The sequence below is a fragment of the Schistosoma haematobium genome, chromosome 7 (genome assembly GCF_000699445.3).
Source record: "Schistosoma haematobium chromosome 7, whole genome shotgun sequence".
NCBI classification, from domain to species: Eukaryota; Metazoa; Platyhelminthes; class Trematoda; order Strigeidida; family Schistosomatidae; genus Schistosoma; species Schistosoma haematobium.
This window is the reverse complement of record NC_067202.1, coordinates 9,979,701-9,991,800: the sequence shown is the minus strand read 5'-3', so window position 1 is coordinate 9,991,800 and position 12,100 is coordinate 9,979,701.

Below are 12,100 nucleotides of genomic sequence, written 5' to 3'. Positions count from 1 at the left end.
ACGACGGTAGAGGCTGAAGATATTTCAAACCGACTTCATGGTTCTAAAGTGTTTTCGAAAGTTGACTTTAAATATGCTTATCTTCAAATCCCTTTAGATCAATCTTCATCTTTTTTGACGACACTAAACACTCCTTTTGGTCTGTTCAAATACAATTTCCTTCCGTTTGGTCTAAGTTGTTCTCCATTCATATTTCAGGAAGCCATGAATAAGGTAGGTAGTAATCTGAAAGGTGTTTAAGTTTATCAAGATAACCTCATTGTTCACGGTTCTGATAAGGCAGTTGATGACCAGAGACTTAGTTCACTAGTGGGTGCTCTTCAATACTATCCCCGTTTTATTCCTAATCTTTTTTGTCTTATAAATTTTTTATTTATTATTTTTACCTCCAATTCAATCACATGGGGTGAGGAACAAAGGTCATGCTTATGAAGTCTACTAAAGTTTCTTCAAAGTAACGTTCTTCGAATTTACTCTTTTGGTGTAAGTTCTGCGTTTATCACTGATGCACCACCTGTGGGTATTGGGGCAGTTTTGGAGCAGGAAGTTAGACCAGTTATTTGTGTTTCACGCAAATTTACTGTTACTGAACAAGGTTATTCACAAACTCAGAACGATTCACTAGCTGTGTTTCTGGCTGTTAAAAGACTTCATAAATATTTATTCAGACGGGAATTTGCTGTTGTTACTGATCATGAAGCTTTAAAGCTAATTTATCATCCTGAAAAATCTTGAGCACGTTCCTCAGCTGCTATGGTTCAACGATGGAGTATTGCCTTGAGTGCATATGAGTATACGGCTCAGCATAGGAGTGCCAAACAAATTCAGCACGTTGACTACATGTCTCGACAATCATTACAAGATAGACCTGTTAATACTTCAGTGCAACCTTTACCAGTGAGACGTTCAGATCTCATTAGAGGAACTCGCAGATACTTTGGATGTATGCTGAATGCTATACGGAAAGGTTGAAATGCCAATCTGAAACGTAGATTTCCTGTCTATTTTTCAAAGCGGGATGAGCTATCAACTACTCCTAATGGTGTTTTGTGCTTGAATGATCGTGTTGTTATTCCTCATTCACTGCGTAAATCTGTCCTTGAAGATCTTCATAGTTGGCATTTCGGTTTTGAGAAAATGAAGTTGTTTTCAAGGCTCACATGTTGGTGGGCAGAGACAAATGCAGATATATGTCGAACAGCGAACAATTGTGAAAAGTGTCATCAGTTGGCCATGGCCAGTGTCGTCTGAGGCCTGGCAGAGAGTTCATGCAGACTATTGTGGTCCGTTTCTTGGCAAATACTCTGCACTTGTAGTCATTGATTCTTTTTCAAAGTGGCCTGATGTTTTTTTCACAACTTCACCAATTGTGATTTCACAATCCAAGCCTTAAGAAAGGTGTTTAGTCGAGAAGGTGTTCCCATGGTGTTAGTGACCGATAATGACTCTCAATCTGCTGCAGATGCAGCCAATAGCTGGTTGAATGTTATGGGGTGCAAACATCTGTTTACTGCTCCCAGACATCCTTGTTCTAATGGTCAGGTAGAAAATTTCGTCAGGACATTGGAAACTGCTACTGACTCTATTGCCGCCTCAACATTTGATGGACTGGAGAGGAGAGGAGATACTTTTCTACTGCAATATAGAAATGCCAGACATTCGGTGACGAGAGAAACTACATGAAAGCTATTAAAAGGAAGAATTGTTCGGTCGAATATGAGATGTGTGGGGTCTGCAGAAGCTACATTTTATCGTGAAAATGATCTTCGACCATCCACGGGGATTGTGCTGAAGAATGTCGGGAAATCGATGGTGCGAATTCTAGATATCAATGACTTGAGTACACACAATCGACATGTTGATCAAATACAAATCCAGGAACCATGTGAGTCTGTTCCAATTTCGGTTGTTAATTCTAATGCTAGTGAATACAGAGTCCTTATCGAATGCACTGTCCGACAGACACAGGATGACCTTGAGGAGACGACGTACAACTGATTACAGACACCTCGACTACAATTTAAGCTGTGGCAGATGTGGTGTTTGAATGAACTAATGAGTCCTTTGTACTTGTTGAATGCTTGATTTCGAATTCCCAATATAGTACATTCGTTAGTGCTTATCTAGTACTTCTTGTCCTAATAGAGTTATTACTGGGATTCCTAATGTGTACTATAATTTAAATACTCCTAATTATCATAGTTTTCTCTTTGTGACCTGAAAAACGGAACCTCATTAAACTACAATTCATTCAGAAGGAAGTATAATAACTTCTGCATTTTGTTACTTTGTAGAAGTCTGGTCTGTCGTAAGACTATTTTGACTACGAGAAAAAATAAGGGGGATAGATGTTTCGACAAATCACCTCAAGACTTGACAGTAATTAGCTCGATTCCTCACTGTTTCAGTTAAAAAACAGTATTGTCAAGTATATTTTAAAAGTACTCCAGATGGCCAAGTTCCACGGTGAAAACAATGTTACATGAAATACGCCCATTACATTATAAGACAGTTTAGCGAAGGAATTCTTTTCCAGAAGTTTGTTTTTAAATCTATACACTTGTATAAATATGTGATAAATTATCGGTAAATCAACAGTTATATCTTTCAGAATTCGACTACACCATTTTCAAAAAATATTGTATCTGTGGTGTTTGTATGAACTAATGATTCTTTCATACTTGTTGTTTGCCTGATTTTAAGTTCCAAATGAAATAAGTTTGTTTGTGCTCACCCAGTTTTTTCTGGCTTAAATAGCGCTATTCTAGGGGCTTCTAGTTCGTATAATAATTCAAATACTTCTAAATATCACATTGGCTTCGCGATAGAGCCTGTGAAGGAACAGTTGGATGTACATTCAACTTCTGAATCTTTCGAAGATTACATAGAAAGGTTCGAAATTCGAAGCATGATCGGAGAAGATGTGAAGGATGATAAAATTCTCTCATTTCCTCACATTGGAAAGGATGCCTACTGCCTATTAAAAACTTTGGCATTTCCCGAAATGTCTATTTGAATTCTTTAAGCAATTCTCAAGGAACCATCATTAAATCATGCAAAACATACTATTTTCGAATGTCTTGAAAGAGCAAAACACCATAAGATGATAAGCCAGAATACCAGAAGGCTAGGGGATTTATCCTTGAATTGAAAAAACAAGCTGCCAAATGCAATTTTAGTGGTCAACTTTATGTGGGGCTGCGGTATCGACTGGTTGCAAGAAATAACATACCATATCTAAGAAGAGAGTTGTTAAAAATGCCGAACTGTTCATTTCAAAATGCTAGACCTGCACGTAACTACGCCCGTAACTCTTGTAGGGCTACTGCCGGTCCCAAGCCCGGGTGAAGGAGAAGGGTCGGGCGTGGGCACGGCAACCCCACCCCGTAGACAGAAACCCTTCTAAACAAATTAAACCATATAAAATCCACCTTGGAAATTGAAGGATCGTCTTCCAGAAGAATTAGGAAGGCTCATAGTGAAGGCCAACATTCTTGAGAAGTCTCTAGGCTGATTCCTCTCCTAACAACCAGAGCAGCAAATAAGGTAGGTACATGGAATGTTTGGAAAATGTGGCAGACCGGGAAGACCAGTCATATGGCAACGAAAACGAGTAGACACAGTAGATCAATTTAGATTTTTTATTTTTATCTGTGGGCTACATAATCCTGATGTCGATATTCACACCAGGATTTTAGCGCGTGTTGATCTGTAACCAAATATGACTCTGCAAATGGCCACAAACGACTGCCAGTGGTTGCTAAATCTCAAATATGATACTGTGATTGTGTTTCGAAAGGCTAAACCTTACTTTTAGTTTCGATGAATTCACTCAGACCTAAATCTTCCAAGAAAAGCACTCCAAGCAGGCAGCAACCTTCCGGAAAACCACCATCACCATGTTATTCTAGTGGGGCGTGACATTTAGTGAAAATTTGCCCGTTCAAGAATTGCGAATGCCGCCAATGTCACTGCATTAGTCATAAAAAAGGCCACTGGTCATCGAAAAGAAGCCACTCTAATGTCGTTGCGGAAATGCGAAGCGACAGTTGCAGAGTCAAATCAAAATCACGTTAGCGAATTCCAGAACTTATTGGTGAATGGAAAACCTATACGTCTTCAGTTGGACACGGCTTCCTATGTTACATTGATTTCCAAGAAAACGTGGTGTAAGCTAGGGTGCCCACGCATCCAACCAACAGAACATGTTGCTCGGAATTCCTCAGGAGATACAGTGAAGCCAACAGGAGAAATCATGTGCAACGTTTAATTCAAGGAATATAAGTTCACTGATGTTTGTTATCTTACGAATCGGCGTGATTTAGATCTATTAAGATTAGACTGGTTTGAGAAGATTAATATCTTGAATAGTTCATTGAATGGGGTATGTTCTCACAATCCTTCCTCTGAATCTCACCAAATTCCTCATGATATTTCTGAATCGAATGCCTCCGATGTATCATGTTCTCCTTATATCTATGAATCCAATGCTTCCTATGGAACATGTTCCCGTAATATTTATGGATCAAATACTTCTGATGTAAAACGTCCTCACAATGATTCTCAATCAAATGCTTCAAATAAAGTGTGCTCTTGTAAGATTTCAGAACCTCATGTACTTTGTCCTAGTGTTATTTCCACACCAAGGTTCTCTATTTCCTTTCAAATGTCGACCGAATCTCACTTAAATCATCTTCGACAAAAGCATGTAAGTGTATTCCAAAGCAAACTGGGCTGATGTAGGCTCACCAAAGTATTTTTGTCGTTAAAGCAAAATAAAATGCTCATCATCAGACCAGAACGACTAGTGCCTTATGCTGCTCTGTCAGTCGCTGACTTAGAACTTGACGGATCGGAAGCACTAGGTGTCGTTTAAACAGTAAATTATTCACGGTGAGCTGCTCCCATAGTAGCTGTGAAAAAGCACTTCGGACTGTTCGCATATGTACTGACTTTTCCACTGGTCTGAATAATGCCCTAGAGGATCACACTTATCAACTTTCCATGCAGGAAGATTTATTTATTTATTAGACTAAATGGGGGGAAGTATTTTGCTAAAATTGACCTTGGTGACGTATATCTTCAGATGGCAGTTGATCCAGCATACCAATCACAACTGATGGTTAACACCCACAGAGGCCCTTACCAATATAAACGTTTATCTTTTTTTGTGAAACCAACACCAGCCACTTCTAAACAATTAATGGATACTATATTGGCGAATTCGTCCGGAGTCGCTGTCTGTTTGGATGATGTAATCACTGCAGGTTCAAATAAGTCTAAATTATTCGATAGAGTCAATTCTGTTTTAACAAAAATATCTGAGTATGGATTCTATCTAGAAGATGGAGTGTAGATTTTTCATGGACTTTGTTTTGTTTCCGACAAAAATGGACGACGCCCATATAAAAAAACGTACGGGCTATTCAAAATATGTCTCCTCCAGCTAATGTAGCAACACTACATTCATTCCTGGATCCCACCAGTTATTACAGTAACTTTTCGCTACAATAGCGTCGCCTCCCATCACCCCATGGACCATTCATAAACTGATAATGTAAAATGAGATCGATCCACCGAATGTCAAAAATGTTTTAACAAAGTAAAGTCATTATTCACGTCCGAACTACTTCTTACATATTTTGGTCTCTCACTGGAAATTTCTGTTTCCGCAGATGCTTGTGACTACGTATCTGTGCTGTTATATCCCATAAGTCTCCAGATGGCAATGAAAAAGCTATTCAACATGCTTCAAGAACGCTGACTTCGGCAGGACGCAAGTGGAGTTAAATTAAAAATGAATGATTGATATTAATTTTTGCAGTTAAAATATTTGACAAAATGCTGCATGGTAGAAGACTTACCTTGTTCACTGATCGTAAACCCCTATTATCGATTTTTGGATCTAGGAAAGGTATACCGGATTATATTGCAAACCACCTCCAACGATGGGCAACAATGCTGTTAGGTTATGATTTCACTATCGAATACAAATCATGCCGATGCATTATCGCACCTAATGGGCAATCACAAGCTTGAAAATGAAGTAACTGCTATTGCTTCTATATCAGTAAAAGATGTAGGCAACATGTTACTCAATTCAACGCAAATCTTTCCAGTGGCAGCTGGTCAAATGGCTAATCACACTCCCCGTGATCCAATCTTGAGGCAACTAGCTTCATATATTCAACGCGGTTGGCCTCCACGTATAACGTTTCATGAAATAAAGCAGTATTATCAACGACACAAATCTTAATCCATTGTAAACGACTGTATTATGTTTGCTGATTGTGCTGTAGTTCCAACCTACTCTCACTTATCCTTCAACAGCTGCACACAGCTCATTCAGGCACTGGAAGAATGAAAAATATTGCTCGAAGTTATGTATACTGGCCTGACATTAATGAACACATCGACAATTTAGTGTGTGTGTGCAGAAAATGTGTTGCAGCTTCGAAACGTTTACAAAAATCTGAACTCTATTCTTGGCCATCTCCAAATGAACTTTGGTCGCGTATACACATCGATTTTGCAGGCTCATTCCAGGGTACATGTTTCCTCGTTTGTGTCGAGGCTTATACAAAATGGCCGAAGATTCTTCCTATAAACCAAATCACTTCCCAAGAGACGATTGTGAAGTTATGGCACCTATTCACCAGTTCCGGAGTCCTAGATATTCTATAGTCGGATAACGACACCCAGTTTACTTCTTTCGTTTTCTCAGATTTGGAGTCAAACATCTTAATTCACCTCCATATCATCCACAATCGAATGGTCAAGCGAAAAGGTTTGTGGATACCTTCAAGAGAGCGCTACTGGGCAGAAAATGGGAGAAGAAAGTAAAGTAAATTCTTGATGATTTTCTATTGGTCTACAGAACACCTCCAAATCCACCAGCCTCAAATCATTTATTCTCCGGCAAAAATTATGTTTGGCAGAAAAGTCAAACCTGCTCTCGATGCTATAGAACCAAAGCGGAACGATACACAAAGGAGAAACCGGAAGATGGAAATTCAATCATGGGACGAAACGTAGAATCTTCCAAAATAATCAAAAAAGTATACCTCTGTGATTTCCGGACTCACCTCCGCAATGGACCAGTGGATGCATACTTAGGAGAAATGAAATGTAATGTATGTGGTAGAAGTTGAAGGTCAAAAGTAGATACGTCATGCCAACCACATACTAGAAAATGATGACACCATAGAAAAACGAGAAATTGGGCTAAACGTGGGAAATCTTCCTGGAAGGTCGTTCAGTGACTCAAGAGACTATTCAGTCTGAACAAAATTTTATCAAGAGATCATCACAGAAACGCAGAAGACTAGATATTCTGCAAGTGGACCCAAAGAGAAGAGCGTGTGTTTCTGAGGGGAGATGTCAATGATGATATCTTAGCTATTACTTGTTACTAGTGACTAATCATTTTTCTCTCTTTAATTTATTCCAGGTAACCAAATTGGTCACGTCTACAAGGATCACAACGCCATCCAGTTTCCCTTATTTGTGCACTTGGTTAAATGGTGGTCGTAACTTTTTTATCAAGGGGGATGATGATGTAAACAGAGAAACAAGAAGCCCCGACAAATTACGGAAGTTATTTTCCGGGACATTATTTCGTACACTTCAAGGCCTGTAAAACATTAGCATTAATTTTTGTCCCTAGTCTATTTTACAGATCATACGCTTTCGTTTGACGTATGATTCACTGCCATAGTACGTTCGGTTCCAAAGCTATTGTAATTTAAACGTAATATTTTGTACTCTATTTTCTACTCCGATCTCAGGATTTGGGCATAATTATAATTCCCCAATTGTTTTCTTGTTGTGGTCTTGTTGGTTATCTATTTATTCATGTATCTTTTTACACCGATCTGAAATCGGGAACCAGATCAGAATTGAGAATAAATCGTGTAGTGTTTCAGTTGACTTGCCTCCCCTCACGTGCTCGTCAGTCAGTCAAGTGATAGAATAGTTTTCGTCCCTCTATCCCAAGCAGTTGATATCACTTCTAACTCACGCATGCTAACCTCAAGCTTAAACCAGTCAGCCTATCACGTCAAGGTCTTGATCTATATTAGACAAGCCATCCTGCATAGAAGTGGGTAGACAGATCATGGATGTAACATTTTGCAAACAAGGAAAGGCGGAATCTCAATGAACGTTATCCAATGTTATGCATCCATCATGACGGCGATAAAGATTAGTCCTATGAGAGGCTGCAATCGGTCATACCGAATTGTCCAGGAACGGACCTGACAACACAGCTGAGTAATTTACTACAGTGAAAACTGTATATTTTGTAACAGTTTCATGTTGCCTGTAAACTGGGATGCCTCGTGCAACAAACTGTTATTTGAGAATAAATTATCATTAAAATTAAAATTATCATTATTAATCTTGATCGGAGATCTAAATGCCAAAGTTGGAATTGACAACAACGGTTATGAAGATAGCATGGGACGACATGCACTAGGAGTAAGGAACAAAGATGGTGAGAGATTTGCAAATCTATTTGCATTCAAGAAGTTGGTTATAGATGACAAAATCTCTCCACACAAACGCATACACAAATCTGCATGGGTCTCATCAGACCACACCACGTAGCTCTGGATCGATCATATCTGCATCAGTAAAAATCTCACAGGACCAACAGAAGACATGAGACCCAGGAGAAGATCTGCCATGGCTTTGTACCACCACCTGGTGGTTGCCAAGATGAAGCAGAAGCTGAAGAGGCATTGAACAGCTGGGAAAATAGCATCACAAAGGTTAAAAACAGCATTACTTCGAGAACCTAAACGAATTTAAGATAAGTCTCAACAGCAGGTTCTCAGTCTTACAGGATCAAATGAGTGGAGAAAAAACTATTAATTTCGACGTTTCGTGAGCTTCTGGGCCACAAGAATCATCACCATAAGGGATGGATCTTCATTGAAACCCTGGACAAGATCCAAGCGAGGAAAAACAAGAAGACAGCAAATAACAGCAGCAAAACAAAAACCGAGGAAGTCAAACCACAAACTGAATACACTGAAGCAAACATGGGATAGTAACCGCTAGGAGTTGTGATGGATTTATATATATATATATATATATATATATATTCGTTTTATTATGAGTTTTATTCGACCTATTGACTACTATAATTCGATTTACTACTCTTATTCACAATTTATCAGTTAGAGTGTCCCACACTCACAACCACTTTCAACTCGATCTTTTATAATTGTTATTTTTTTATTTTATGGTGTGACGACGTTTGGTCTGCTTGTATGTAAACTATGTTTGTCTGAAATATATTATTCATACAGCGAAGGATGATGCCTATGTACTGGGCTGAATAGACAGGACTAGGCAAGACATTACTACACAGACGGTCAATAAGGACTACAAATTGACTCGAAGCTACTAGTTCTGTTGTATGCATCGATGGCTTAGCATACAGAGAAGGCCAAAGAAGTCGGTATTCCAATAGGTGACCTTGTCACCTGATAAAAGACAGGGCCACAGAACATAATAATAATATATTTCTACATGAGCAGGTACACGCCATTTTTACAGGCTTGATCTATAAAGTACAACATTTGTTGGCGCACATGATGCTTCCCAACTTATTAAGTTTATAGTTGTTATAAAGTAGACTCATGGAGAGCTTGCTGTAAACCATCACCTTGAGGAGACGCGATTAAATTCACATTATCTCTTGTTAGAGTGGAATGAAGTCAGAGGCTCCATATTAGAGAATGTAGTAATAAAGAACAATTAGTTGTGATGTTTAGCAAGTTGGAGTAAGCTCACGTAAAGGAAGGGAGGTCAAGGTTCGTAAAATGAAAGCGGCTTATTAGAAGGGAGTGTGCATATAGAGGGTGAAGTGTTAAGAATACCAATGACAATATCTTTTATTGTCTAATTTTTTCTTTCTTTTTTTGCTCATCTGATGCCAGCCACACAATCCTAGTGTAAAAGTCCGAGTTAGCATGTTATAGGTTGTCTTAGTAGACTAGCTAATCCAGCATAAAATTGGAAACATGAGTCTGAGTGGTCAGTGTAGGAACGCAATCTATGTCACATAAAGAGCTTGATACATACAGTATGTTCTGCCTCACAAACATGGGTGGATTGAAGTCATCGCCCTTACCATCAATGCTTGCTGGTCAGTAGCTCCACCCTCCCACCTATTGTGATTTTAGGCTCATTTAAGCGTATTTTGGATATATGTCATACCTCACACACTCCTCTGTGTTTCACAAGCTGTTGGAAAACACCATTTCAATAAGTACCATTTTACAAGCATATCAGGCAGTTACAAGTTATGGACTGAGGGTAAGGCATCGAAGCAGTGCTTTAAAGTACAAAGTATAGTTTGCCAATCAGAGTATATGCATTAAGAAGGGTACCGTGTAGGATAGTCGTTCACTAAAGCAGGTGGAAAAGTATAGATAAGGTAACGAGTGGAGAAATAATATTAATTGCTAGTCAACATAGCGTACAGAAGAGTAAAAAGCTAATAAAGAATAAACAAGACGAAACTCACATTAACTTGGTGCTGATGTTATTTTGTGTTATCATAACCAGTTGATGGGTAACAGGCTCCATAGATGCAAGACCACTGGTAGTAGGTAGTCGATTGTGCGGTCCTCTTGACTTTTTAGGGTGGTAGTTTGTGTCCCTTAGCGACCGAGCTTAGTTGAACAGTATCGATAGGTCCAGTGAGCTACCTGTCTACTTTAAGTGAAGAAATTGGGTGGGAAAAGTAACTAATACAGCTGCAAAGTAGGAAAAATAGGGCAAACTGAACTTGAAGTCCATTTTGGTCTAGACATGGAGAGAGCCTATGATGTCTGAGTGGGGCGCAGATGTGTTCGTACGTGCAAGATCAGTGCAAGTAACGGCTTGGTCAAGCAGTTTCACAAACGTATGTAATTCATCTACCATGCGAATTTCGGAGGGAAGACTGTTCCATACTTGATGAGGAAGATGTTTACAGCAGGATCTGGCGATACACCAGCTGAAGCACTTAGGTCAGAAATGGAAGCAGCTACAAACATGCTCCACATTCTATTAAGGAGGATTTAGGAGGAATATTAAGTGCTGAAGGTCTGGAATAAAGACATCTCATCAAGATTTCAAAAGCAAGAAGCCAGAGCAAATGTGAAAACTGATCTACAGAGGCATCACACTACTCTCAGTAACAGAAAAGGTTTTTAAAAGTGTTGCTGAACCGGACGAAAGATTCAGTAGACTCCCAACTTCGAGATCAACAGGAGGAATTCCGTGAGGATAGGTCGTGCACAGACCAGATTGCGACATTACAGGTCATCGTTCAACAATCAGTTGAATAGAACTCACCACTATACATCAACTTTCATGATTATAAGAAAGCATTTGACAGAATGGCTAGGAGAAAATTCTTCGACGCTATGGAGTATCTGAGAAAATCGTTAACATCATTCAGAATTCGTACGACGGACTACAGTGCAATGTCGTGCATTGAGGACAGTTAAAAGACCCATTCTAAGTAAGGACTGTAGTCAGATGCTACCTTTTCCCTCCTTTCTCTTTCTTCTGGTGATTAACTTGATTATGAAGACCTCGACGACTGACGGAAAGCATGAAATATGTTGTACGGCTTGAAGTCAGTTGGAAGATTTCGCCTTCGCAGATGACCTGACTCTTCTATCCCATACACATCAACAAATACGGATGAAAACAACTAGTGTAGCTGCAACCTCTACATCAGTAGGCCTCAACATACACAATGGGAAAGACGAGATCCTCAAATGCAACACGGAGGACGCCAACTCAGTCATACTTGATGAGAAAACTCTGGATAAGGTGGAAACATTCACGTGCCTAGACAGCATCATCGATGAACAAGGAAGATCTGATTCGGACGTGAAGACGAGGATTGGCAAAGCAAGGGCCGCGTTCATACAACTCAGGTACATAAGGCATTCAAGACAACTGTCAACTAATATCAAAGTCACAATTTTCAATACGAACGTCAGAAAAGTTAGTTTTATTGTACGGATCTGAAACGTAGGGAACTACCACAACCATCATCAAAAATGTACAAGTGTTTATACACAAATATGTA